This window comes from Callithrix jacchus, chromosome 1, assembly GCF_049354715.1.
Source record: "Callithrix jacchus isolate 240 chromosome 1, calJac240_pri, whole genome shotgun sequence".
NCBI lineage: Eukaryota > Metazoa > Chordata > Mammalia > Primates > Cebidae > Callithrix > Callithrix jacchus.
In genome coordinates, this window is record NC_133502.1 from 144,554,510 (window position 1) to 144,582,423 (window position 27,914).

The 27,914-nt window shown below is 42.3% G+C and overlaps 1 protein-coding gene across 5 annotated transcripts in view; it reads left to right on the top strand.

Annotated features, from left to right (window-relative positions):
- Positions 1-11,918: 11,918 nt before the first annotated feature.
- FRMPD1 (FERM and PDZ domain containing 1) overlaps positions 11,919-27,914 on the top strand; it is a 159,989-nt gene continuing 143,993 nt past the window's right edge. For all 5 annotated transcript variants that reach the window (XM_078372521.1, XM_078372531.1, XM_078372565.1 and 2 more), the window contains exon 1: positions 11,919-12,029. The gene's annotated coding sequence lies outside the window, so the exon portion shown is untranslated. The remainder of the gene's footprint in view (positions 12,030-27,914) is intronic.

Sequence of the window (27,914 nt, forward strand, 5' to 3'; positions counted from 1 at the left end):
TTTGAGATGGAGTCTCCCTCTGTCACCCAGGCTGGAGTGCAGTCGTTAAATCTTGGCTTACTGCAACCTCCACTTCCTGAGTTCAAGCGATTCTCCTGCCTCAGCCTCCTGAGTAGCTGGGACTCCTGGTGTGCACCACCCCGCCCAACTAATTTTTTTCGGTATTTTTAGTAGAGATAGGGTTTCACCATGTTGGCCAGGATGGTCTCGATCACTTGACCTTGTAATCCAAATTGCTGGGATTACAGGCTTGAGCCACCATGCCCAGCAAACCGTATCTACTTCTTACACACAAACCAGATGACTGAATCGCTCACATAATTTGAAACCAAAATATTCCTTCTTGGTTGCATATTGCATAGCAACAATTGACTTTGGATAAATTAGGACAGTAACTTACTATGAGAGCAACTAATAACTATAATATCTGTCACCTTTCTGATTGATAGAATGTAAGACACTGGGGCAAGAAAGGGAACTTATCTGCTTATTCCAGCTTTAGCAATCTTTTGCATCTATAACTCATGCGGTGGAATAGCAGAGGCAGCTCTGGAATGGGAGGGACTGACTCCAAAGGAATAGCCTCCAGCCAACCCTTCGAGAGTGTTTAGAAGGCCTACAGTGATGTTGGAAAGCAGCAAGGACTGTGGAAAGAACATGAACAGGAAAACTGGAGACACGGCCTCTAGATCTGGCACTGCTGCCGACTAGTGGTGTTATGAGGGACATACTAGTGGTGTTATGAGGTATCTGATTTCACTGCAATTCCATTTCTTTCTTCTTTTTTATTTTTTAAGAGATGAAGTTTTGCCCTGTCACCCAGGTTGGAGTGCAGTGGTGTGATCATAGCGCATTGCAGCCTCACACTCCTGGGCTCAAGCAGTCCTCCTCCTGCCTTAGCTTCCTGAGTAGTTGGGACTACAAGCACATGCCACTAAACCTGGTTTTTGTTTTTTAAATATATTTTGTTAGAAATAGGGTCTTGCTATGTTGTCCAGGCTGGCCTCAAACTCCTGGGCTCAAGTGATCCTCCTGCCTCAGTCTCCTGACCGAGGCATTAGCCACTGCACCCAGTTCTATTTCTTTAGTTGGAAAGGGAGGGCATATGATGAGATGCGTTTGAAAGTTTCTTCCAGTTCTAACAGTCTATGCATTTTTTAAAATAACCTATGCAACTTAAATTTTAATTGTGTCATCTAGAACTTTCTGGTATGGAGCGTATGACTATGAAAATATCATCAAATGTGATCAGATATCAAAATGATCAGTGTGTGTGTTTCCCATTGTAGGCTGGATGTAACACTAAGGCATATCTCATCCAGCTAAATAGTAACACAAAGTGATTGGGAAGGGATGAGTTCTTGTTATAACTTCAGCACCTAATACTGACCAAGTTTAGAGAAATAGTTCACATATGAAACTACCAATTAATTTATTTTTTCTGCAGAGATGCCTTTGAGTAACTTGCCTGGATTCATAGGCAATGAAAGAGGGGATAAATTAGCCAAAAATCATGTTTCTTGGTGAAGAAAACAGGTTTTAAGCATTTGAATTTTATTCCCTAAATTAAAGCTGTTCTTTTAAAATTAATTTTCTGAGCAGAGTCTCGCTATGTTGCCCAGGCTAGTCGCAAACTCCTGGGCTCAAGGGATCCTCCTGCCTCAGCCTCCCAAGTAGCTGGGGTAGGTACAGACAGGCACCACCATGCCCAGCTAAAGCAGCACCTTTACACCTCGTAGGTGATATGGTAGCACATGGCTAGTCTGTTAAAGGCCAACATTATTTTCATAATAATTTTTTTAGGCCTGGTGCTTCTGTACCTGTAGAGACAGAAGTAGGCAGTGGATAGAAACATGGAGTAGCTAGACCTTGGCTTGAATAATTGGTTTTGGATACAGTCCAGGAGGGTAACTCATTCTTGTCTCGGATACATTCCTCCTGGTGAATTCGGTTTTCCCCTTACATGGCTCATCTAGTTGTAATGAAGGAAACTCAGGAAAAGAGATTTGGTTCTCTTTTTTGGCTTTTCAAAAAAGTGCTTATTTAGGGCCAGACACAGTGGCTCATACCTGACAACTGTAATCCCAGCACTTTGGGAGGCTGAGGCCAATGGATCACTTGAGGTTGGGAGTTCAAGACCAGCCTGACTAATGGAGAAACCCCGTCTCTACTAAAAATACAAATTAGCTGGGCATGATGGCACATGTCTGTAATCCCAGTTACTCAGGAGGCTGAGGCAGTAGAATTGCTTGAACCCAGGAGGCGGAGGTTGCAGTTAGCTGAGATCACACCATTGCACTCCAGCCGGGGCAACAAGAGTGAAACTGTATCTCAAAAAAAAAAAAAAGTGCTTATTTATTTGGCTTATAGGTAATGGTATTGCCCAATGACTGTAGGTTTAGGTAAGGTGAATTGAGAGAATATGCTTCAGAAGTCAACATTATATGAAGCTATTTCACACCTTGGACCCTTCATATCTCCTCAATGATGTGATAATGAGAGGTCGGGTCTAATTTTTAAAGTTGCCGACAGCTCTAAAAATGCTGTAATTCTGTGTTCATCTTTCCTTTTCTTCCTACATAACCTTGAACTAAAAGCTAAGAGCAAAGGATTAACTGTGATTTGCCATGAACGGCAAAAATAAAAAGTGTGCTTGCATAATTTAATATTGATATTTGTATTATTTAGTCTGATCTCAGAGGAAATGGCAGCTGATGTCACAGCCTGTCTTGTTTTCCATTTAGATCCCAGGAGGGATTAAAGAGCCATTTCCTTTGCCTTGACTTCCCAGACAGTACAGTACACACCATTCAGAGTGTACAACATGCTCATAAGAGAATTAAGTGCTTTAATTTCCATCACTGGTGAGGAATTTGTATTTGCAAAGTCAGAGATTGACTGATGACTCATGATTGGGGAATAAATCCAACATAAAATCACAGGAACCTTGTGATTCCTAATTTATAGGGAGCTATAGTCTTTGAGTATTGAACCGTTCAACCCCTTCATTTGGCAGATGGGGAAGCTGAGGCCCAAATGGAAGCTAGTTAGAACTAGCTGGGACTAGGATAGGTCTCTGGGCTCCCAATTTAGCACCTTTCCTTATCAAACCTTGTTGCCCTCGATACTTTAACTGTGAATATTCTCATTGACAATCCTTCCCTCAGAGGTAAAGATGAAAAGAATGGAGTGTTGTTAAACCCCAGGTTGGGAGGGACAGGATAAGGGGTGGCGGCTATTCATCAACAGACTAAATGCAGTCCTTCTTTCCACACTGCCACACCCATCACCAGCTGTTAATATGGACTGTGTTATTATCCAGCTCCACACCTCTCCTTCCTCATTCCTTCAGGAGGTGAACATGGTCTGGCATTCCTAAAATAAACTTAACTTTGAAGTCCACTCAGGACCCAAGTTGAATGAAATAAGGGTCAGGACAAAGAAATGATTCTTGGGCTCTCTGTAAAGGTTGCTCCATGATAGATGCTAACCAGAGTCTTCACCTAGCAAAAAGGATAACTTACTTCTAGAAATTACTGCTCACTAAGAGACAAATGCCTCTTCAGGAAGAGGGGACCTAAGAAGCTTAAAGGAGAGGTAGAATGTTGATAGCCTTCACCTCACTGGCATTTGCTTTCTGTGACAACCTATTCTCAGTTCTAACTTTTAGGGCTTTGTTTTCTGGATAATTCATGAATATTTCATCTCTTGCCAGGTAGACTGTAAGCACCTCAAGTACAAGGAACATGTCGTCACTCATTCTTTAATCCTCCAAGCAACCAAGGATAGGTATTTACGTGGTAAACTCAGTAAGTAACCCCTAAGTGAATAAGCGAATGAATGCATTTCATATCTACTAGTGTCTAGAATTTAAAAATCAGTGGCTTTATTAGATTGAAAGGAAATTGTCCCCAAAAGAAGTTTCCCCCAAATTGTGCGTGTTATTATTATTATTTTGAGACAGAGTCTTGCTCTGTTGCCCAGGTTGGAGTGCAGTGGTGCAACCTTGGCTCACTGCAACCTTTGCCTTCTGAGTTCAAACAATTCTACTGTCTTAGCCTCCTGAGTAGCTGGGATTACAAGTATGCACCACCACACTTGGCTAATTTTTGTATTTTTAGAAGAGATGGGGTTTCACCATATTGACCAGGCTGGTCTTGAACTCCTGACGTCAAGTGATCCACCTGCCTTGGCCTCCCAAAGTGCTGGGATTACAGGTGTGAGCCTCTGTACCCGACCCTACATATTATTTTTATATAGTTACTTATTTCTCACTCTCCTAGGACAGGTTGTTTTTCATTTGGCTAAATAAAAATCAATTAAATAGGCCGGGTGAGGTGGCTCACACCTGTAATCCCAGCACTTTGGGAGGCTGAGGCAGGTAGATCATGAGGTCAAGAAATCGAGACCATCCTGGCCAAGGTGGTGAAACCCCGTCTCTATTAAAAATACAAAAAAATTAGCCAGGTGTGGTGGCACGTGCCTGTGGTCCCAGCTACTAAGGAGGCTGAGGTGGAAGAATCGCTTGAACCCAGGAGGCAGAGGTTGCAGTGAGCCTGCAAGATTGCGCCACTGCTCTCCAGCCTGGCAACAGAGCAAGACTCTGTTTCAAAAAAAAAAAATCAATTAAATAATTTTAGTGTATCATAGCCAGAGTTATAGAATCAATTTTAAAATGTATTTGCTTTTATTTATTTATAGCAATATAATTATACAAAATACATATCATTCTTTTTTTTTTTTTTTTTTTTTGAGACAGAGTTTCGCTCTTGTTACCCAGGCTGGAATGCAATGGCATGATCTCGGCTCACCACAACCTCCGCCTTCTGGGTTCAAGCAATTCTTCTGCCTCAGCCTCCCGAGTAGCTGGGACTACAGGCGCACACCACCATGCCCAGCTAATTTTTGTATTTTTAGTAGAGACGGGGTTTCACCTCGTTGACGAGGATGATCTCGATCTCTTGACCTCGTGATCCACCTGCCTCGGCCTCCCAGAGTGCTGGGATTATAGGCGTGAGCCACCGCGCCCGGCCAAAACACATATCATTCTTTAAATAACTTGCTTTTTTCAGAAAAAGTATATGTTTACTATAATAAAATTTAGACACTACAAAATTAAAAAAAAAAAGTAATTCCCCATAATACTACAACCACTCACATTAGTGGTAATTCTTTTGGCCTTTCTTCTGTCATAAACATGTATAGCTCTTGCTCTTTCTTTGTGTGTGTGTGTGTGTGTGTGTGTGTATTTGCACCCATTTATATCTGTGTATTTTTACAAAAATAGAACATTTAGTATATGCTATTTTAACTGGCATTTTTATTTATTTATTTATTTATTTATTTATTTATTTTTTTAATTTTTTATTGGATTATAGGTTTTGGGGTACATGAGCAGAGCATGCAAGACAGTTGCGTAGGTACACACATGGCAGTGTGCTTTGCTTTTCTTCTCCCCTTCACCCACATTTGGCATTTCTCCCCAGGCTATCCCTCCCCACCTCCCCCTCCCTTAACTGGCATTTTTCACTGAGTGATATTGACTATCTTCCTATATCTTTAAATATTCCTCTAAACATCATTAATGATGGCTGTATGGCACTCAGTATATGGATTTACCATAACTTATTTACTAAACCTCTTCCTTTGGGTATTCAGCTGCTTCCATATTTTCCTATAAATAATACTTAAATGAACATCCTTGTAGCACTATTTTTATGCACACTTAAAAATTTCCCTGATCATTAGAATTACTACCTTAAATCCAGAGTTCTCAGCTTTTTCCTAGTGACCCACTTTTTTCCCAAGGAATTGAGCACACTCTGGCCAAGGGTGTAGATGTCAGGTCTCTACGCCTTTAGAACTACAAATGAGGAATGGGAGATTTGTTTTTAGAAAACATTTGCTTTCTTGTGCTAGAAGTAATTTTGCAGCAGGAAAAATAAAATGTGCTGAGGGTTTAGTTTGCATTGACATCATTTAGAACACATACTAATTTCAAGCCGTCTTCCTGCAGAGGTTAGAGTTGATTTTGCCATTATTCCCATCCCATCCCCATCACACAAAAGAGACATGTATATATTATGAAAACGTGCTTATACAGCTGGGTATAGTTTCTTGCCTTTCAATAAAAATGCAGTGCCTGTAATATAGTAAGTGCCTAATTAATATTTATCAAGTGAAAGGAAGAAAAGAAAGAATCTTTTATTGATTCAGTGATTACAGATCTTCTTATTCTGTTAGGCTTGCTGTAATCCCCTGTCAGGAGCCCTTTGAGAAAGCAAGAAATGAATTCCTTCTTTCTTTCTTTTTTTTTTTTTTTTTAAAGAGACAGGGTTTCACCATGTTGGTCAGGCTGGTCTTGAACTCCTGACTTCAGGTGATCCACCCACCTCGGTCTCCCAAAGTGCTGGGTGGGACTACAGGCGTGAGCCACTGCGCCCGGCCCGAACTCCTTATTTCTAATCTCCACAAGAAACAAAGGTAAGCCTACCAGCATCCATTCTCCACACTTTGTCTCTGACATTATCAGGATGACAAGGTTATCTACTGGCTAAAAATACCAGTAGATAACCACTCCTCTCATCTTAGAAAAAACACAGAGCTTCCTAAAGGTAGGAATACATTTTTTCCTTTCTTATCAAAGTTAAATTGTTATACATTGTACAGATTGTGAATAAAGGAACATACCAATCTTCCTGCTGCATAATATTTAGGATTCATTCTGGGAGAACAAAGGCCAGGTCTTAATATGTGAAACCTCATCTTAACCATTTTCTTCAGAGGGTCTCTCAAAATCTCAGATCTGGAATAGTCTAAAACACCATCCAAGCCTTCTTTAATGCCAGGCCCCTAACTTCCACACCCCTGCTTCGACTTGACTATCTCTAGTCACAGGAAAGACCACTTTGTGGCACAGTTCTGTCCATCCTTGGACGGACAACTCTTCTTTTTTTTTTGAGATGGAGTCTCACTCTGTCACCAGGCTGGAGCACAGTGGTGCAATCTCGGCTCATTGCACTCTTTGCCTCCCTGGTTCAAGCGATTCTCCTGCTTCAACCTCCTGAGTAGCTGGGATTACAGGTGCACACCACCACACCTAGCTAATTTTTGTATTTTTTAGCAGACAGGTTTTCACCATATTGGTCAGGATGGTCTCGATCTCCCGATCTCGCGATCCGCCCGCCTCGGCCTCCCAAAGTGCTGGGATTATAGGCATGAGCCACCGTGCCCAGCCTGACTCTTCTTATTAGAGTCAAACCTGCCTTTCCATACCACATATCGACTAGCCTTAGTTATGCCTCCAGAGTTTCAAATGCAAGGCTTATCATTCTTCCTCATGGCAGCTTGGGTCGTCCTTGATGCTTATTTTCTCCAGGTGAAAAACAACTTTTGCAAAATTCTCATAAAATTTTACAATTTTTTCATACTCACAACATCCACTTTTCTAGTTAATGATGATTGATTTTCTCTGAGCTATCTGGCCCTACCCCTTCTTATGTACATGCGCAAGTGCACACACACACACACACACACACACACACACACCCCAAAGGGACATATTGGGTCCCCCGCAAGGAGCTCTGGGATTCAAAGCCAGAGACTGTTTATTCCTTACTTAGAGATTGTCCTTGAACAAGAAGTGTGTATCTGGGTTACTCATCTCTCCCCTCAGGTCTCTCACGGTGGTGGGTGGAATTCCCTGGCCACTGCTTTAGTTTTTGCTTTTTGTACTGTGAAATGAAGGCCAGCTATAGGAATTATTTAGGAGAGGTGATGAAGTTGCAGTAGAAAAAGCATGGGCTTTGGAGTGAAGATTCGTTTAAGTTCCTCTAGAAAGTTGTTTTGAGGCCTCGTGCCAGATGCTTTAACCTTTCTGGGCATTAGTTTCTTCATCTGCAACAGAAGGATATAGTAGCTACTTCAAAGTGTTGTTTAAAGAGTGAAATAAAATAATGTATATAATGTGCCTGGCTTATGGTGGACACTTTATAAATGGTAGCTACTACTAATGAGACATAATTTTTTCAGTAGAAAAATTATGAATTGAGCACACTCTAAATGGAGCAAGTAATTTTTTCTAGTTAACATTTCCAGTTGATGACTGATTTACTCTGAGCTATCTGGCCCTACCTCCTCCCATGTACATGCACAAGCACACACACACACACACACACACACACCCCAAAGATACTACAACAGTATCTATAAGACCAGGCATGGTGGCTCATGCCTATAATCCCAGCACTTTGGAAGGCTGAGGCAGGAGGATCACTTCAGCTCAGGAGTTTGAGATGAGCCTGAGCAACAAACTGAGACACCATCTTTAAAAGAAAAAATTAGTCAGTCATGGTGGTACACGCCTGTGGTTCCAGCTACTCTGGAGACTGAGGTGGGAGGATCGCTGGAGCTTGGGAGGTACAGGCTGCAGTTAGCCATGATCATGCCACCACATGCCAGCCTGGGTGACAAAGCAAGACCCTGTCAAACCCAAACCAAAAAACTCCCAGTGTCTACTATCCTTTGTCAGTCCTATCTGAGTAATCTCTGGCCTCTGATTCACAGTAAATCTTTTTAAAAGAGCAGCAGGGCACCCACAGTCCTCTTTTCCTCACATCCTATTTATTCTTTTTTTTTTTTTTTTTTTTTTTTTGAGATGGGGACTCACTCCGTCGCCCAGGCTGGAGTGCAGTGGCACAATCTCAGCTCACTGCAGCCTCCACTTCCTGGGTTCAGGCGATTCTCCTGCCTCAGCCTCCTGAGTACAGGTGTGTGCCATCATGCCCAGCTAATTTTTGTTTCTGTTTTTTTGTCGTTTTGTTTTGGTAGAGACGGGATTTTGCCATGTTGGCCAGGCTGTTCTCAAACTCCTGACCTCAAGTAGTCCTCCCACCTTGGCCTCCCAAAGTGCTGGGATTACAGATGTGAGCCACTACGCCTGGCCACCTCCTATTTATTCTGCAGCCTAAGGACAGATTGGGCTTCTGGCCCCATCTGTTCTCTGAAACTCTTCCTTTGACAGAAGTCCTTATTGCCAATCCAAGAGACCCTTGTGGGCCTCAAACCCACTGCAGTATTTGACACTATTGGCCACATGGCCTTTTCAGGAAAGCTCTCCCCTCTTAGCCTCAGGGATACCACATTCTTCTAGCTTTTTTTTCCACCTTGCTAGATGCTCCAGAGCTTCCTTCCACACTGTTGTTTGGGTCACACTTAAATGGCAGCATTCTTTAAGGATTTTTCCTGGATCCCATTTTCTTCTGCACTCATGGGTAATCTCGCCTGGCCTCAATTGCCATCTTTAGGCTAATGATTTCCCACATACAGCTTCAGCTCACTTCTCTCCAGAAACACAGAGTTGTATATCCAACCGATCTCTTGACTTCACTGCCTTCTCGGATGTCCCATGGGTACACGCTTCACCTGTTCAAGGCAGGACCAGTGATCTTCCCATTTGTCTTAATCTATTTGTGGCTGCTATCACAGAATATCTGAGACTGGGTAATTTATGAAGAATGGAAGTTTATTTTCTCTCAGTTATAGAGACTGGGAAGTCCAGGGTCAAGGCACTGGCATCTGGTCTGGTGAGGGCCTTCTTAATGCATCCTCACATGGCAGAAGGTGGGAGAACAAGAGAGTGCCCACTCCTGAAATTCCTTTCATAAGGGTATTAATCCATTTGAGAGAGTGCAGCTCTCATGACCTAAACCTCCCATTAGACTCCACCTCCTAATACTGTTGCATTGGGGATTAAATTTTCAACACATGAATTTTTGGTGACACGTTCAAACCATGGCACCCTTCTGTTCAGTCTTAATTAACTCTTATGCTGTCTAGCCCAATGACTGGCACTACCATCCATTCCCTCTCGTTGTTAAAGCTGGAAATCTGGGAGTCAACTTGACTCTTCCTCCACCCATAGGCCCTACATTGAATTAACCACTAAGTTTTGTTGATTCTGTCTCCTTAATATCTCTAAAAGTCATTGTATTCTTTCTGTTCCCACTACTGCCACTTTTGCTCAGGCCATCCAGTAATTGGTCTTCTTTCTTCTGTCTGATCCCTGCTAGTGCATTTTCTACCCTGCAGCCTGACTGATCTTTTTAAATATACATTTTATAGTGCAAAGACCCGAAGCATAGAGTTTGGTGAGTTTAAGCAACATCCAGTAGATCAGTGTGTGGAGATAGAGGTGAAAGATTGAGTGGGAAAAGAACAGAGGAAGAGTGAAGGAGAGACAACAGGTTGAGGAAGAGAGTGTATGAAAAGGGATGATGTTAGTGAGGAAGATAGGTCGTTGCACATGATTTCTTTCTGATTAAAATCCCTTTTCCTATCTCTTCATCTGGCTAATTCCTAATGTGATTCAGAAATGGCTGGATGTGGTGGCTCGTGCCTGTAATCCCAGCACTTTGGGAGGCCAAGGTGGGTGGATCACCTGAGGTCAGGAGTTTGAGACCAGCCTGGACAACATGGTGAAACTCTGTCTTTACCAGAAATACAAAAAATTAGCCGGACATTGTGGCAGATGCCTGTAATCCCAGCTATTTGGGAGGCTGAAGCAGGAGGATCACTTGAACCCAGGAGGTGGAGGTTGCAGAGAGCCAAGATGGCACCATTGCACTCCAGCCTGGGCAACAAAAGTGAAACTCCATCTCAAAAAAAAAAAAAGACAGACAAAAAGAAAAAAGAAATCACCTTAGATACCATCTTTTCCAAAGTCTTTTTTTTTTTTTTTTGAGATGGAGTTTCACTCTTGTTGCCCAGGCTGGAGTGCAGTGGTGGGATCTCGACTCACTGCAACCTCCTCTTGCTTCACCCTCCTGAATAGCTGGGATTACAGGCATCTGCCATGACGTCCGGCTAATTTTTTGTATTTCTGGTAAAGACAGAGTTTCACCATGTTGGCCAGCTGGTCTCAAAGTCCTGATCTCAGGCAATCCACCCGCCTCCACCTCCCAAAGTGTTGGGATTACAGGCGTGAGCCACTGCGCCCAGCCCCAAAAAATCTTTACTAGTTCAGTTAATGGTTACATGCCAGTGCTGGTTCCTTAATTGTAACAATGGTACCACTGAAATATAGGATGGTAATACTGGGGGAGACCAGGGTGAGAAGTATATGGAATTCTCTGCACAATCTTTGGAACTTAGCTATAAATCTTAAACTATTCTAAATAAAAATGTCGTGAAAAAATTTCTACTAGCCCTCCTGTGCTGGCTTAGCTGCTGCTTCTGTGTGTCTATGACACCTGTGCCTACTTTTATTCAAGCATTGAAGCATTTAGCATAATATTTTGCCATTGTCTATGTGTCTGTCTCTTCCACCAAATAAGGGCAGGAATCACATTTTCTCATTTTTATAACTCCATGCTAACACAGTGGCTAGTAAATGAGAACTGTTCAGTATCTCCTAAGTAAATGTTTATTGTAAATAAGTTTATTTTAGAGGGCACTACCAAAGCTCTTATTGCAGTGTAACCTGAAATTATAGGAAAAAAGAACTTAACAGTCTCAGATATTACACATGACTTGTAAGCTCTGTTTGCTTCTCAGCACGGTGGACTTGGCAGACCTGCGGGGATGGATTTACTTGAATACCGTGTGCATCACCACACAATGTTTATGTTTCCAAAAGAGCCACGTGATACTTGTTCCTCTGCAGGTAAAGAGTCCCAGGCCAGCTGAGCTGAGTTAGTTCACTCCAGGTGAGCCTCATAGGCTCCTGCCAGATCCCAGGAGGGTGTGGACTGTGTGCAAGTGCAGGAAAGCCAACTAGGGCAAAGGGCAAAAGAACCAGTTGGAAGAAGAATGACACCACAGGGAGATGAATCTCTAGTTAAGCAATTCTAGTCCCAGCTCTTGCATTAATGAGCCGCATGACCCTGGCTGCATCTATCTCTTAGTAGGCTCGAGAGTCCATATCTGTAAAATGAGGGCTTGGATTGGCTGGTGTCTACAGTCTCTTCCAGGATTGATGCTGGGATTTGGTGATCAGTGTGAAGACTGTGGACACTGGTGGAAGGAAGGAGGTAAGTGTGTGTTAGGAGCATACAGCAACTGAACCATTGGTTCAGGTCAGCAGACATCATTAGCAAAAAAAAAAAAAAGAAAAACAAGCTAGAACAGAGATGTATTTAAGTCATCCTGGAAGAAGAGACTTCTGGGACACAATAGTTCGCTGCTGTGTCTTAAGACTTTAACTCAGATCCATCAGAAGGAAACATTCCCAAGGATTGGAGTGTGGGAGGTGGGTGGCAGAGCAGTGGTGATTTACACTTAATAGAGTGGTCACATTTGGGGAAAGTTTTTATTTTATTGGCTCATAGGTTTTTTGTTTTGTTTTTGAGATGGAGTTTTGCTCTTGTCACCCAGGCTGGAGTGCAATGGTGCAATCTCAGCTCATTGCAACTTCCACCTCCCAGGTTCAAGTGATTCTCCTGCCTCAGCCTCCCAACTAGCTGGGCTTACAGGTGCATGCCACCACACCCAGCTAATTTTTTGTGTTTTTAGTAGAGACAGGGTTTCTTCATTTTGGCCAGGCTGGGTCTTGAATTCCTGATCTCAAGTGATCTGCCCCCTTCAGCCTCCCAGAGTGCTGGGATTACAGGAGTGAGCCATGGCGCCTGGCCTGATAGTTTTGATTATTTGCTTTCACTGAAATGATCTGAAATTTAAGTGTGGGAGATGATGCAAAGAGTACCACCTGGAACTTGGCTGGGGCAGGCAATGTTTTTGAATGGAACTGTTAAGTGTGTGAATTAAAATTATTTGGAGTTTGAGGCTATGAAGTATAAAACCATAGAAATCCAGAATTTTCTTAATCTAAGTGAAAAAAATCCAGTTCATTTCAAAGTTTACCTTTCTTGACTGGGTAGCAGTGGCTTTGGTGGTTATGTTAAAGATTCCTCGGGAAGCACAAAGAAAAGTGTCTATTTGCCTAATTGAATAAGTACATTATACCAAATCATTACTCGTTAAGAAGATCTTGTACCCAATAGAGAACTTAGGGTGAGTAGAGAAGAAAATAACAGTGTGATTGTTAAAAATTCTAAGAAGATTCTTTTTGTTCACTGGTATCAGAATTTCTGAGAGGTGGGTGGAAACTCCCACTTTTGTCCCTGAAAGAACTGGAAATATGTAGTCACAAGGTATGCTTAGAAACAGGGGCTCCTGGCTCAGAGCAACTCCTTCCAAATCTGGTCTTCCTTCTGTGTGGACCAAGTTTTCTTTCCTTCTTAGAAAATTAGTTATGTAATGATTCACTTGTGTTCAGGGATGGTAGATAATTGCTTAACTTCATAAAGGTTTTGAATTTAAATCCTGATGGACAAGGCACCAGCCAAATGTTAGCATGAACATGTGTGTCCGTGGTCCTCAGCATTGACGTGGGCCAAGAGCAGAGAAAAGACCCTTCTGAGAAATGAGGGAACCAGCCGGAACCAGGGAGAATGAAGGGAAGTGGGCCAAGCACTAGGGCCTCAGGAAGAGAAGCCAAAACCCAAAAATAGTAATAGTTAGCATTATTGAGCATTTCTGCTGTGCCAAGCATGGTTCTAAATCATTGAATGTAATTCTCACGTCAACCCTCTGAGGCAGGCTCTATTATTTCCATTTTACAAATGGAAAAGTTAGGCATAGAGATGTTAAATGTTCACCCAAGGATAATCAGATGGTACATTGTGGAGCTGGAATACAAACCGAGGCAATTCCGCTACAGAGTTGTTGCTGTTAGCCCTCATGCTTCAGTGCATATATAACCTTTCAATGCTATATGTGACTTTTAGTCTGTGTTTTCAGCACCCACCTTGGGACTGGGAAGGTAACGGACTTTGTTGGAAGTTCCTGAACTGAATGGAACCCAGCAGACTCAGCCTGTGCCCAAACCTGATACCTGGAGTCTGTGGGAGGCTCTGTTTGACTCAGTACAATCCTTGAGAGAAACAGAATGCTAGCCAGTCCCTGATGGCTGGCAACAAAGCCCAGCCCAGCCAGCTGACAGATCATAGCAGGACTCCCCTCACTGCATTGAAAGGGGGAGGAAAAGCATGGGTACTCAAGAACTCAGAGCTGACAAAGATGAGAAATCAGCCTGGTCATCCCATAGCATATTCCAAGAACTCACTCTACACCAGCCCCTGCTCTGGGCACTAGCCACTATAAATATAGAATTAGATTGTGCATATTCTGTGCACTAGGGGAGCCCCCTGTTAGTGATGAGAAAGGCCACCTATCTGATAGAACTTTGGAAATTGCCTTAGGACCTCTGTCCTTGTTTGTACAGCAGATAAGACTAATTTTAAGTCATGTTGTCACTCTTGATGGAATTTTGTTTTGTTTATTTATTGAGATAAGTTCTTACTCTGTCACCAAGGCTGGAGTGCAGTGGCATGATCATGGCTCACCACAACCTCAAATTCTTGGGTTGAAAGGATCCTCCCATCTCAGCCTCCTGAGTAGCTGGGACTACAGGTGCAGGCCCAGCTAATTTTTAAATTTTATGGAGAAACAGGGCCTCATCTTGTTGCCCAGGCTGGTCTTGAACTCCTGGGCTCAAATGATTCTCCCACCTCAGCCTCCCAAATAGTTGGGGTTATAGTCATGAATCAGCCTTAGTGGAATTTTAAATATTCAGCTCACTGCCCACTAACTGAATTCGGGAGATGGGTTGTATAATCTTTAGATTCCTGGATGAACTTTTTGGAGCAAGGATGTAGGGGCTACCTACGGTTATGGCAGGTCTGGGTAGACAGAATCTGCAAGAGGACTCTGTGATTAAAATGGCAGTAGAGATAGTTGGATAAGAGAAGGGAGAAGGAAAGAAACCTGCTCTTGTATTCATAAAATGATAGGGCGTATTTATTCCGGTGGAAGAGGACATTTATTCTGTATGCCATCCATGGAATCTTCTACTGGATCAAGCCTCTTGAGTGATGAAAAAATTATTGTAGACTAGGGACTTATTTGGTGATGAAAGTGATGTCTGATTTGCTTGTTGTTCTGGTGGCATTCTTTACATTACCTTGTTTCGCTCTCAGAAGTATTCTGGGTTGGATGACAAACTTTATGGTCACATTGCTCATGGACAAAAAGACACCTGTATTTTTCAGGTGGCCCTGAGTTCTAAATGGTAAAGTCAAAGAGAAGTTGGGGTATAAAGTGTCTCTCGCTAAATAGCCTTTTCTTCTGTCACCACCATACTTAATATACAATATGCACAAACCCCTTTTTTTTCCCTCTTAACTTGGCTGGAAATATAAAACTAAAATTTACTTAAAAATTAATAGAAAACAAAAAAGATTCCTTTAAAACAGAAAAACAGGCCGGGTGCAGTGGCTCACACCTGTAATCCCAGAACTTTGGGAGACCAAGGCGGGTGGATCACCTGAGGTCAGGAGTTTGAGATCAGCCTAGCCAATATGGCAAAATCCCATCTCTACTAAAAATACAAAAATTAGCTGGGCATGGTGGCAGGTGTCTGTAATCCCAGCTACTTGGGAGGCTGAGGCAGGGAGAATCACTTGAACCCAAGAGTGGAGGTTGCAGGGAGCCGAGATCGTACCATTGCACTCCAACCTGGGTAACAGAGTGAGACTCCATCTCGAAAAAGAAATAAAATTGTTAGAAACAAAAGAATCAGGGGAAATAAATGAAATCGGTGTTTCATGAAGTTTAATTGAGCAATGACCTCCTCATGAGCAGCAGTCTGTTCAGTTTATGTGGCCTCATTTAAAGATGGGAAAAAAACAAAACAAAACAAAAACAAGGATTAGGGGAAAGAATGCCTCCTCTGTTACTGTTCCTTTTCTCTCTCACTGGTATGTCCGCCTGTGTCCTTATGGTGGTGTTGCCATTGCTAAATTCATCAAACAAGATCTGTGATTTTATGTGACCTCAGTCATCTATATGTTACACAATCATTTTTGAACTGTTTGAACCACTTCAATACCTCTTTCCTTGCATATAAGTGGAGATTAGGAGGATTCTTAATGGGTAGTTATGGAGCATCTGGCCTTTCATAGATATTAAGGGGAATTACAGGGCCAGGGATTTATAGACAAAATTCAAAGAGATGTGAAAATAATGAGAAACCTCATTGTTTAGGTTTTGATGTTAGAAGCTCACTGCTTCAAAGATCTAGAAATGTGTAATAAAACCATACCAGCTGTCATTTCTACTTCCTCAACATAAAACAACTAAAGATCACTGAATAAATTAATAGACGATAGCAAGGGTGTGCTTCTTCCAGGGAAGTTCCTCTGAGAAGCTTGCTATTTCAGGAAGACATGGGTCATGGCTTTTGTGAATCAATTTTAAAAGGAGCCAGATCAGCTGTGGCCAGCAATAACATCTATAGCTATTGAAGGTGAGATGGGGTAGTCAGTTCTTATGCTTCATTCCGTTTAAACTCTGTGTCACAAAGGCTACTTGAACAGGCTGAAAATGTCTTCCCCACAGGGTCCTCACTAGTATTCAATTTCTCTTGATAAGATGCCTCATTCTCCATGTCAAACCCTTTCCAAAGCTTGAAATAAATTCTGGGTTGATGAAGTAAGATACTGATTATTTAAGAAACATGGCATGACTTATAAGGGCTAGAAAGCATGTGCAACTCTTCAAAGTTTTCATCTCTGGGGCCTAGAAACCAATTCCAAAGGTACTGTCTACTTTCTCTCTTTTTCACTTTCTTTTTTTCTTTCTTTCCTTCCTTTTAGCCTTCTTCTTTCTCTCTCCTTCCTTTCTTTCTTTCCTTCTTTCTTTCTTCCTCTCCCTCCCTCCCTTCCTTCCTTTGTTCCTTCCTTCCTTCCTTCCTTCCTTCCTTCCTTCCACTTTCTTTCTTCCTTCCTGAGATGGGGGAGGGTAGTTGGTCTCACTATATTGCCCAGGCTGGACTTGAACTCCTGGGCTCAAGCGATCCTCCTATCTCAGCCTCTCAAGTAGCTGGAACTACAGGCACTTGCCACTGTGCCTAGCAAGACTTTGTTTTCTTTTGCAAATAATTCCTGGGAATTGACACAGAAACAACTTATTAATCTTAAAAGCAACCATACTCATAACTTTATAATAATGGTAAAAATACTGAGAGTATTTAAATTTCAATAAGAATAATAGCTAAAATGTATTGGAGGCATATTGTGTGCTAGGCCCCGTGCACACTGAAAGCTTTACCTGGATTGCCTTATTTAATCTTTTCAATAATAAGTATTATTATGTAGGTATTATTATGTCATCCTGATTTGACAGATGAATATTATTACAGTTCAACCATCCTCCTGAATTCCTGACCAAATGTCCAACTGTCCATTCAACATCTCTGTTTAGATGTTTAATAGGCATCTTGGCCAGGTGCGGTGGCTCATGCCTATAATCTCAGTACTTTGGGAGGCTAAGGCAGGCAGATCTGGAGTTTGAGACCAGCCTGGCCAACACAGTGAAACCCCATCTCTACTAAAAATACAAAAAGTAGCTGGGTGTGGTGGCAGGTACCTATAATTCCAGCCACTCAGGATGTTGAGGCTGGAGAGTCACTTGAACTTGGGAGGCAGAGGTTGCAGTGAGCTGAGATTGTGCCACTGCACTCCAGCCTGGGCAACAGACCTAGATCCTAGATCTGTCTAAAAAAAAAAAAAGCAACCATACTCATATTTATATGGTAAAAAATACTGAGAGTATTTGACTTTCAATAAGAATAATAGCTAAAATGTATTGGGAGCATATTGTGTGCTAGGCCCTGTGTGCACTGAAAGCTTTACCTGGATTGTCTTGTTTAATCTTCCCAATAATAAGTATTATTATGTAGATGTCATTATATTATCCCAGTTTTACAGATGAATATCATTATAGTCCAACTGTGTTCCTGAATTCCTGACCAAACATCCAACAGTTCACTCAACATCTCTGTTTGGATGTTTAATAGGCATCTCAGGCCACGTGTGGTGGCTCACGCCTGTAATCCCATCACTCTGGGAGGCCGAGGTGGGCGGATCATCTGGGGCCAGAAGCTTGAAATCAGCCTGACCAACATGGAGAAACCCCATCTCTATTAAAAATACAAAAAATCAGTCAGGTGTGGTGGTGCATGCCTGTAATCCCAGCTACTCAGAGGCAGAAGAATCACTTGAACCCGGGAGGCAGAGGTTGTGGGGAGCTGAGATAGTGCCATTTGCACTCCAGCCTGGGCAATAAAAGTGAAATTCTGTCTTTAAAAAAATAGGTACCTCGAGTTTAAAATGTCTAAAACTTGGCTCTTGATATTCCCTTCATGTTCCTCTGCCTCCAAGTAACTTGCTTCTCTTCAGTCTTCCTCATCCCAGGTAGTGGCAACTTCAGCCTTCAGGTTGCTGAGGTCCAAAACCTTGGAGTCCTCTTTGACTCATCTCTTTCTCTCATACCCCACATCCAATCTGGTCAGCAAATCCTGTTGCTGCATCTTCAAAGTATAACCAGAATCAGAGTACTTCTCACTCCTCCACTGTTACTTCCCTGCTTCAAACCACCATCCCCTTTCACCTGGATGATTGCAGTAACCTTCACCCTCTCCCCCTTCATGTCTGTTCTCATCACGGTAGCTAAAGTGCTCTTGTTAAAATGTGAGTTCAAAACCTTCCAGTGGCTTCGCATCTGACTCAGAGTGGAAATCAAAGCCCTTACAATGGCTACAAAGCCTCCACAGGGGCCTACATCTTCTCTCACTGGCTGTCCTTCCCTCAGCCTTCCTCACTAGCTTCCTGGGCTTCAGACTCCTTGCTCTTCCTCAGGAAAGCCAAGCCCTCTCTGGCCCCGGAGTCTTGGCCCTGATTCTTTGCTCTGCCTGGAATGCTTTCCCACCACCCTTTCCGCAGGGTTGGGAGCTGCCTCTCCTTCAGGTCCAATGTCACTTTGTCAGAAAGGCCTGCCCTGAAGCCCCATTCAGTTTACAACTCCCCTGGGCCAGCAGCCCTCACGTTTGTTCCCAACTTTAGTTTCTCCCCAGCACTTGCCACCATTGAACATGCTATATATTTTTCTTATTTAATTTGTTGTCTGTTTCCCCGCAATAGAATGTCAGCTCCATGAACGTGGATTGTGGATACATAATAGTTGTATATTGTTATGAGGTATGTGTGATATTCTGGTGCAAGCAACAGTGTGTAAGGATCAAATCAGAGTCATTGGGATATCTATCACCTCAAGCAAGGGGAGAGAGTTTTGTCTCTTTTTTTTTTTACTGCAGTATCCTTAGTGGCCAGAACAGTGTCTAGCACAGAAGAGACACTCCATTTGTTGAATAACTGAATAAATGAGGAAAGTGAGTTTAGGACTTGCTTGACATTTATTTATTTATTTACTTGCTTACTTACTGACGGAATCTTGCTCTGTTGCCCAGGCTGGAGTGCAGTGGTGTGATCTCGGATCACTGCAACTTCTGCTTCCTGGGTTCAAGCAATTCTCAGGCTCCCTCGTAGCTGGGACTACAGGCACCTGCCACCATGCCCTGCTAATTGTTGTATTTTTGGATGGGGTTTCACCATACTGGCCAGGCTGGTCTCGAACTCCTGATCTTATGATCCACCCACCTCAGCCTCCCAAAGTGCTGGGATTACAGGTATGAACCACCACACCTGGCTCTTATTTTATTTTATTGAGACAGAGTCTCGCTCTGTTGCCCAGGCTGGAGTGCAGTGGTGTGATCTTGGCTCACTGCAGCCTCTGCCTCCTTGGTTCAAGAGATTCTCCTGCCTCAGCCTCCCAAGTAGCTGGGACTACAGGTGCCTGCCAACATGCCTGGCTAATTTTTGTATTTTGAGTAAAGATGGGGTTTCGCCATGTGGGCCAGGCTGGCCTTGAACTCCTGGCCTCAAGTGATCCACCTGCCTTGGCCTCCCATAGTGGTGGGATTACAGGTGTGAGCCACTGCGCCCAGCTAGCACTTGCTTGATTTTATACAAATATTAAATGGTAGATCTGGGTTACAAACACAAACAGTTTGATTCCAGAGCTGGGCTTTACCCACTATGAATATTACCTGTATGGCATGTGCTGGCTGGTATTAGGCCCACTTGCTTTCAATTTGAGATGCCTAAGCTTGTGGCTATTACATGTAGCTCAATTTTTAGTGCAGTGATGTTTTCCATAGCACATTTCAGTTACCATCTCATGACATAGAATGCAGAGGCTTTTGAATTTGCATTTTTTACTAGGTAACACACAATAATAAATTCAGATTTGCAAGGGCATATCCTGAAAAGTTTACCACCAAGAATGTGATCAAGGAAGGACCCTTGGGAAGTTTTGGGGAAAAGGGAATATTCTGTTTCTTGGCCTAGGAGGTGGTTACAAGGCTGGTTATTTTATTCTTGTTCTTTAAACTGTGCACACGTTTTATATGCAATTTTATATATGCAATATATTTTGCAATTTAAAAAATGGTCTCCCATTCCTTTTCATTAGTTATCCTCTTCGGAAGCAACCTATGTTACCAGTTTATTCTGTGTCCTTCCAGATATTCTATACTTATATGTGTAGGTGTACACATATATAAATAATATATATAACATTTAAAAATATATGTTATATGTATATACTTTTTCATTTCTCCTCACCTTTTAAAAAATTGTGGTAAAATACACATAACATAAAATTTTAATCTTATTTTCAAGGGTTCATTTCAGTAGTATTAAATACATTCATATTGTTGTATAACCAATCTGCAGAACTGTTTTCATCTTGAAAAACTGAAATTCTATAACGTTAAATAATCACTCAGCCAGGTGCGGTGGCTCATGCCTATAATCCCAGCACTTTGGGAGGCTGAGGCGGGAAGATCACCTGAGGTCGCCAGTTCAAGACCAGCTTGACCAACATGGAGAAACCTCATCTCTACTAAAAATACAAAATTAGCTGGGTGTGGTGGCACACGCCTGTAATCCTAGCTACTTAAGAGGCTGAGGCATGAGAATTGCTTGAACATGGGAGGTGGAGGTTGTGGTGAGCCGAGATTGTACCATTGCACTCCAGCCTGGGCAACAAATAAGAGCAAAACTCCATATCATCATCATCATCATCATCATCATCATCATCATCACCATCATCATAACTCTCCACCTCCCATGCCCCCAGCCCCTGGCAACCACTGTTCTGTTTTCCGTCTCTGCAAAGTTCACTACTCTTAAGTGCCTTATATAGGTGGGATCACACAGTGCTTATCCTTTTGTGCCTGGCTTATTTCACTCATCAGAATGCCTTCGAGGTTCATCCATGCTATGATATGTGTCAGAATTTTCTTCCTTTTTAAGGCTGAATAATATTCCATTGTATGTATTTATCACACTTTGTTTCATCCATCTATTTGTCAATGGACACTTGGGTTGCTTCTACCTTTTGGCTATTGTGAATAGTGCTGCTAGGAACATGGATGTACAAATATTTCCTTGAGGCCCTGCTTTCAGTTCTTTTGGTTGTATACCCAGCAGTATAATAGCTGGATCATAAAGTAATTTAATTTTTAATTTTTGGGAACTGCCATACTGTTTTCAAGAGCAACCGCATCATTTTACATTCCCCCGTTTTCCTTTTTCATACACAGATGGTATACTGGGCAGGCGTAGTAGCTCATGCCTTTAATCCCAGCACATTGGGAGGCTGAGGTGGGTGGATCACCTGAGGCCAGGAGTTTGAGACCAGTCTGGCCAACATGGTGAAGCCCTGTCTTTACTAAAAATACAAAAAAAGTTAGCTGGGCATGGTGGCAGGTGCCTGTAACCTTAGCTACTCAGGAGTCTGAGGCAGGAGAATAGCTGGAACCTGGGAGGCAGAGGTTGCAGTGAGCCGAGATTGCACCATTAGACTCCAGCTTGGGCAACAAGAGTAAAACTCCATCTCAAAACAAACAAACAAATGGTATACTGTTTACACTGTTCTATACCTCTTTTTCATTTATTATATCATATGTTAGAGATTCTGCTATATCAGTACATGAATAACTTTCATATTCTTTTAAACAAAGATACATTATATGTATAGACCAATCCCCTATTGATGGTCATTTAGGTTGTTTCCAATCTTTTTCTGTAATAATGCTGTAGTTAATATCTTTGTGTAAGCATCATTTCATCCATGTAAAAATATATTTGTAGGATAACTTCCTAGAAGAGGAGATACTGGGTCAAACGGTATGTGTATTCATATTTTTTAATTTTTAACAAAGCCCGGCCCTCCTGCCTAGCATTTATAATTTTGATAGATACTGCCTAATTTCTCTTCTTGACCTTTACAGAATTTTGCATTCTCATTAGTAATGTATGTGAGAAGTTAGAAGTCCTTAACCTTGAATTCACAGACCCTGAAGTTGTATAAGCAGTTTTTTGTGCTTATACGAATTTATGTGTTCTTCTGGAAACAGCCCACATGGCTGTCACCAGATTCTCAAAGGAGTCAAAATCTCCTAACAGGTTAAGAATCATTGCTTGCAGGAAGCCTTACTCTTGAAGATCTAATATAAATATGAGATTTCTTCAAATTATAAAATGATTTTGAAAGGATTCTGTTTTTCAAAGGGCATCACTAAAATGTCTTGTGCATTTACAATACAATGAAATTGATGAAATCAAATATGTGTCCTTATTTTATTTTGCCCACATGTATTGGTTCTAAGAGGATTTGGAGCAAATCCCACTATGATAAAATTTATGTAACAAAAAGATATTTGAGCCTCCAGGTAATATACCCTTTATTTCAAATAATATTAAACCTGTATGCATAGCTTTGGGTCTGTTATGTGTAAGATGCTGTATTTAGAAACATTTTTGACATATCTTAGTGTACAGAGCTTAATGCAGAGCTTGACACATAGTAAGCCTTCAGTGTCTGTCTCTGTATTCTTTCTTTCCTTTACTCCTTATCTTAGCATTTGCAGCATTTCACAGATCTGGTTATAATGATGATGGGGCTAAACTGATTCTCTCTGCCTAGGAGAGAGGCCAGTGGTGATTCCAATGGATCAGCCTGGATATGGGCTCTTGACTTCCTGAGCCCTCAGCTCAGTGGTTCTCTTCTCCACTCAGGCCCCAGCACATATGCAAAATACACTTAAGCCCATGTCTTCTGCTTTATTTCCTTGACCATTTATAGGCCTAGAAACCTTGACCTATATCCCAGGGGTGTGATGTGGCTTAACCTGTAAACCATTATTAATTGTGAAGTAAACATTCATTATTGTTAGCACTGTTTCCGATCTGAGTTCCTGACCTGGAGAGAGAACCTGCTTGCACAGTGGCTCTCTGTGGGAGTTCAGAACACCCACAAACCTGTCAGAGGTGTGTCCTCCTTTGAAGTATGCTAGGAGTACTTCAAAGTATTTTTTTTTTAGATGGAGTCTCTCTCTGACACCCAGGCTGGAGTGCGGTGGCACTATCTCGGCTCACTGCAACCTCTGCTTCCTGGGTTCCAGCAGTTCTCCTACCTCAGCCTCCCAAGTAGTTGGGATTACAGGCGTGTGCCACCATGCCTGAATAATTTTTGTATTTTTAGTAGAGATGGTGTTTCACCACTTTGACCAGGCTGGTCTTGAACTCCTGAGCTCAGGTGAGCCATCCACCTCAGCCTCCCAAAGTGCTGGGATTACAGGCATGAGCCACTGCACCTGGCCTACTTCAAAGTATTTTAAAGGACTTGAGTTCACACTGGAGAGATGTCCTGTTTTTAAGTGACTATGGGAACCTAGTCACTGTTCCCAATATCAGAAGGTCTGCCACAGGGCAGAAACTCTGACCTATATCCCAGGGGTGTGATGTGGATTGACCAGTAAACCATTATTAATTGTAAAGTAAACATTCATAATTGTTAGCACTGTTTCCAGTCTGGGTCCCTGGGGCCAGAGGATAAGGCATTGTCCTTTACGGGTCCAGAGGCCAGAACTAGGACCAGTGGGGAGGCAGATGTTAACTTGAGAATGGGAAGAACTTTAACCACTGGGGCAGTTCAACTAGCACCAATTGCCTGAAAAAGCAAGAACTTCTTTCCAGTCATGAAAAAGTTTAAGCAAAGGCAAGGTGGTTTTTAATTTTCAAATAATTTACTGATTGATTACCTACCATGTGCAGGACATTATCCTAAGTGCTTGAGGAACCCATATGTGAACTAGGCAAATAGTGTGCTCCTGGAGAGCTCCGGTGGAAGAGGGAAGATAAAGTCCTTCTATCCATCCATCCATTCGCTCATTGAATACATACTGAGCACCTACTATGTATGTGGCAGGCATCATAGCACTGGCGATGCAACAGATAACAAAGATTTTTGTATCTTACACGTGGTAGATGAGATTGACAATAAGATTCCTTAAAGCATGAAGTTAATGTTCCCCTTTGAGAATGAAATTAGGAAAAGTTAATATGAAACAAATCAACAAAATCAACTGGCTAATGGGAATGTAATTATGACTAAGAGAGCTTAAATACAACAAATCATATGATACTTTGCTGGCTGTTAGTGTAAAGGGATAGTCTGCCTGGAGCTAGAAAATAGAGAGGCAGAGGGAAAATATTTTAAAATTTGTTCCTAGCATTATCCAAGGACAGGGTAGTCAACCAGGGACTGAAAACATCAGGCTGCCACAGCTCAATGACACTGGCCCCTGAGATCATTCAACTCACACTCTTTCAAGCACCTTCTCTTCTTTTCTTGGCTCCTACATACCTTCAGGTTTAGCATAAATGTAACTTTCTTGGAGAGCCTCTTCTGTACTCTCTTCTGTGCTCGGTGAACCACATACTGCTTCATGGCACTTATTACAGCCATAATTTATTAAACATTTATTTCTTTAGTGTCTGTCCTCTCTTACTAGACTGGAAGCTGCATGAGGTCAGAAGACCAGTCAATCTTGTTCACCATTGCCTCCCACTGCCTGGCACATAGAGGTACTCAGAAAATATTTGTGAAATAACTGAATAAATACATGAAAGACTGAATGAATCTGACTTCCCAGGAAGATTTTCTTATAAGGGAAGAATGGTGTCAGCAAAGAGGGGACTTTATTTCTGAAATTCTTGGAGACCTCTCTTATGACATCACTCTAACATAAGTAGAAGATGCAAGTGAACAGAGATGAACTATGGGACTTCAGAGATGGGGTAGCAATTATAGAAGTGGTTGTGGAAGAGAGGACACCTAGCCCAAGTCTTGAATCAAAGATGGGATTTGGCATGTGGGGCTAAGGGGTAGAGGGAAAAAGTTTATCCTAGGCAGAAATGGACGAAATAGACAAAGATACCAAGTCCAGAACTCAGAGTGCATATAGGGAAAAGTTGGGAAATAACGTGGGGAAGGCAGGCTGGGATCCCAATGAGACAGGCAGGATGAAGAATATGGACTTATTCATACTCATCCGTTTGTAGGCTTTGCCATAGAGGGAATCCCTGCATTGCATGGGGGAGTCAGTAGCGTTTCAAAAGGAATGGTGTGGACAATGAAATTGGACTGAATGACTCCAGGGAAAGGCCAGCTGAAATGTTTCCCAAAAAGCCTTCACAGTGGGGCATTACCTTAATGAACTTGCAGGGTCCAGGTTCTGGCTGTTTGCCCCTGAAGTTCAGATGTCTGATTTGTCAGCATTCAAGGGTGTCTTGGCTCACAAGGCTACTGTGCATAACCAGGGCACTAGCTTATTAATTTACAAGGAAAACCAGAATTGCTGAAGGCTTCAAATGTTCAAGGCCTATGACTAGAGCATTCTAGCACTGTAAGTAGGCCACATGAGAAGTCATATTATAATCAGGTGTCAGTTTATTAACTCATTGTAAGAAATACAATTGCCAAGGGATACCTAAGTCCAATGGCTAATGTATTTATTTCCTGTAGGTGGATCTACATGAGAAGCTAAACAATAATTAGACTGCTTGATAAATTTGGAATTAAAATACAAGGGGAAAAAAATTAAAAGAATGTTTAGAGGCATCTGGCCTAGACCTCTTTAGTAGGGAGATACTTGGCATCAGAATTACCCAAGTCTCCTTCTTAACCAGAGCCCCTCTGTCCTGGACGGTATTAGGTAAACATGGCCAAGACTTGCTTTTCTGACCTTGCAGGGTTATCTTTTCTAGTGTTTTCTTTCTTTCCTTTTCTTTCTTTTTTTTTTTTTTTCGGTTTTGATTTTGGTGAGACAGGTGTCTTGCTCTGTTGCCCAGGCTGGACTGCAGTGGTGTGATCTCGGCTTGCTTCAACCTCAGCTTCCCAGGCTCAAGTGATCCTCCCATCTCAGCCTGCTGAGTAGCTGGGACCACCAGCGTATGATACCTGGTTAATTTTTTTTTGTATTTTTTGGTAGAGATGGGGTTTAGCCATGTTATCCAGGTTGGTCTCAAACTCCTGGGCTCAGGTGATCTACCTACCTTGGCCTCCCAAAGTGCTGGGATTACAGGCATGAGCCACTGCACCAGTGTCTAGCGTTTTCTTAGCTCATCAGCCTCCCTTCTGATTGAGCTTTCCTTCTTTATCTGTAGTAATATTTTCAATCAGATTTCATCAAGTTTTCCTGGTCTGAGAACCATTCTGTTTCTTTAAAGTGACTTAGCAAATCTCTACTTTAATACATTATGTGTTGATGTCCTACTTCAACTCTCAGAGGACAATCTCATTTCTAAATCTTTCAGGATCACTCACTGTTGCCCTTAGTACTGACAACACTTTATAGCCTCAGATTCTAGAGCGCACCAAGTCCCAGATGGCTTAGGGCAATCTTATTTAACATTGTCAGAACTTCCCAAACTAGATAAAACCTCAGTGATAATAACCCCTTCCATTCCATTCATGTGTTTCTTTATTATCAAAACACATGATCGTGTCTGTTTTTTGAGATGGAGTCTTACTCTGTTGCCCAGGCTGGAGTGCAATGGTGCATTCTCAGCTCACTCCCAAGTTCTAACTATTCTCCTGCTTCAGCCTCCTGAGCAGCTGGGATTACAGGTGTGTGCCACCACATCCAGTTACTGTTTGTATTTTTAGTAGAGACGGCGTTTTACCATGTTGGCCAGGTTAGTCTTAAACTCCTGACCTCAAGTGATCCGCCTTCCTTGACCTCCCAAAGTGCTGGGATTATAGGCGTGAGCCACTGCACCCAGCCCACATCTGTTCTTTTATTCCATCATCCTAAGAACTCTTGAGGGAAGGCAAGGATTGGAGTTGCTCGTGGTCACATGGTTAATAAGAGGTAGAGACAGAGATCAGAGCCCAGACCACTTACTATTGCATCCTGCTGTTTCACCATGAAAAAGAACAGAGTTTTCTTATAAACTCCACTTGCACTGAAAAGGAATACCAGATAGATAAACTACTGTTAGATTTATCCACTTGAAAGTTAAGCACAGAAGTCAGAGGTTGAGGCTTAGCATGAAACCGTAACCGAAAATTTTAGGATCAGAAGTAGGGCTTGATTTACGGTACTGTAGATGGGTCCAGTCTCTCCATGTCTCTAGGAGGCAGAACAACAAGGTTAGACAGACTCCTCGGGACAGAGCTGGCAGGAACAGTAGGAACAAAGACCAAATCATAGGCTGAAGGCACAACAGTGATCCCAGAGTTAGAATAAAGGGGGCTGGTGTTCCTGGGGTATATTACCACCAAGCTACAGGAAACATAGGGTTCAATGACACCTCTTACACTTGGAAGTCTTTTTCTCTAGACACTGCTGGATGTTTAAGGACCCATTCTTTTTTTATTTTTTTAATTGTTCTGTAAGTTCTGGGGTACATGTGCAGATCTTGCAGGATTGTTGCCTAGGTACACACATGCTGTGGTGGTTTTCTGTCTCCATCTCCTCATCACTTACATCAGGCATTTCTCCCAGTGTTATTCCTCCCCAACCTCCCCGCCCCCCACTGTCCCTTCCCTAGCTCACCACCCCCCAACATACCCCAGTGTGTGATGTTCCCTTCCCTGTCCTCATG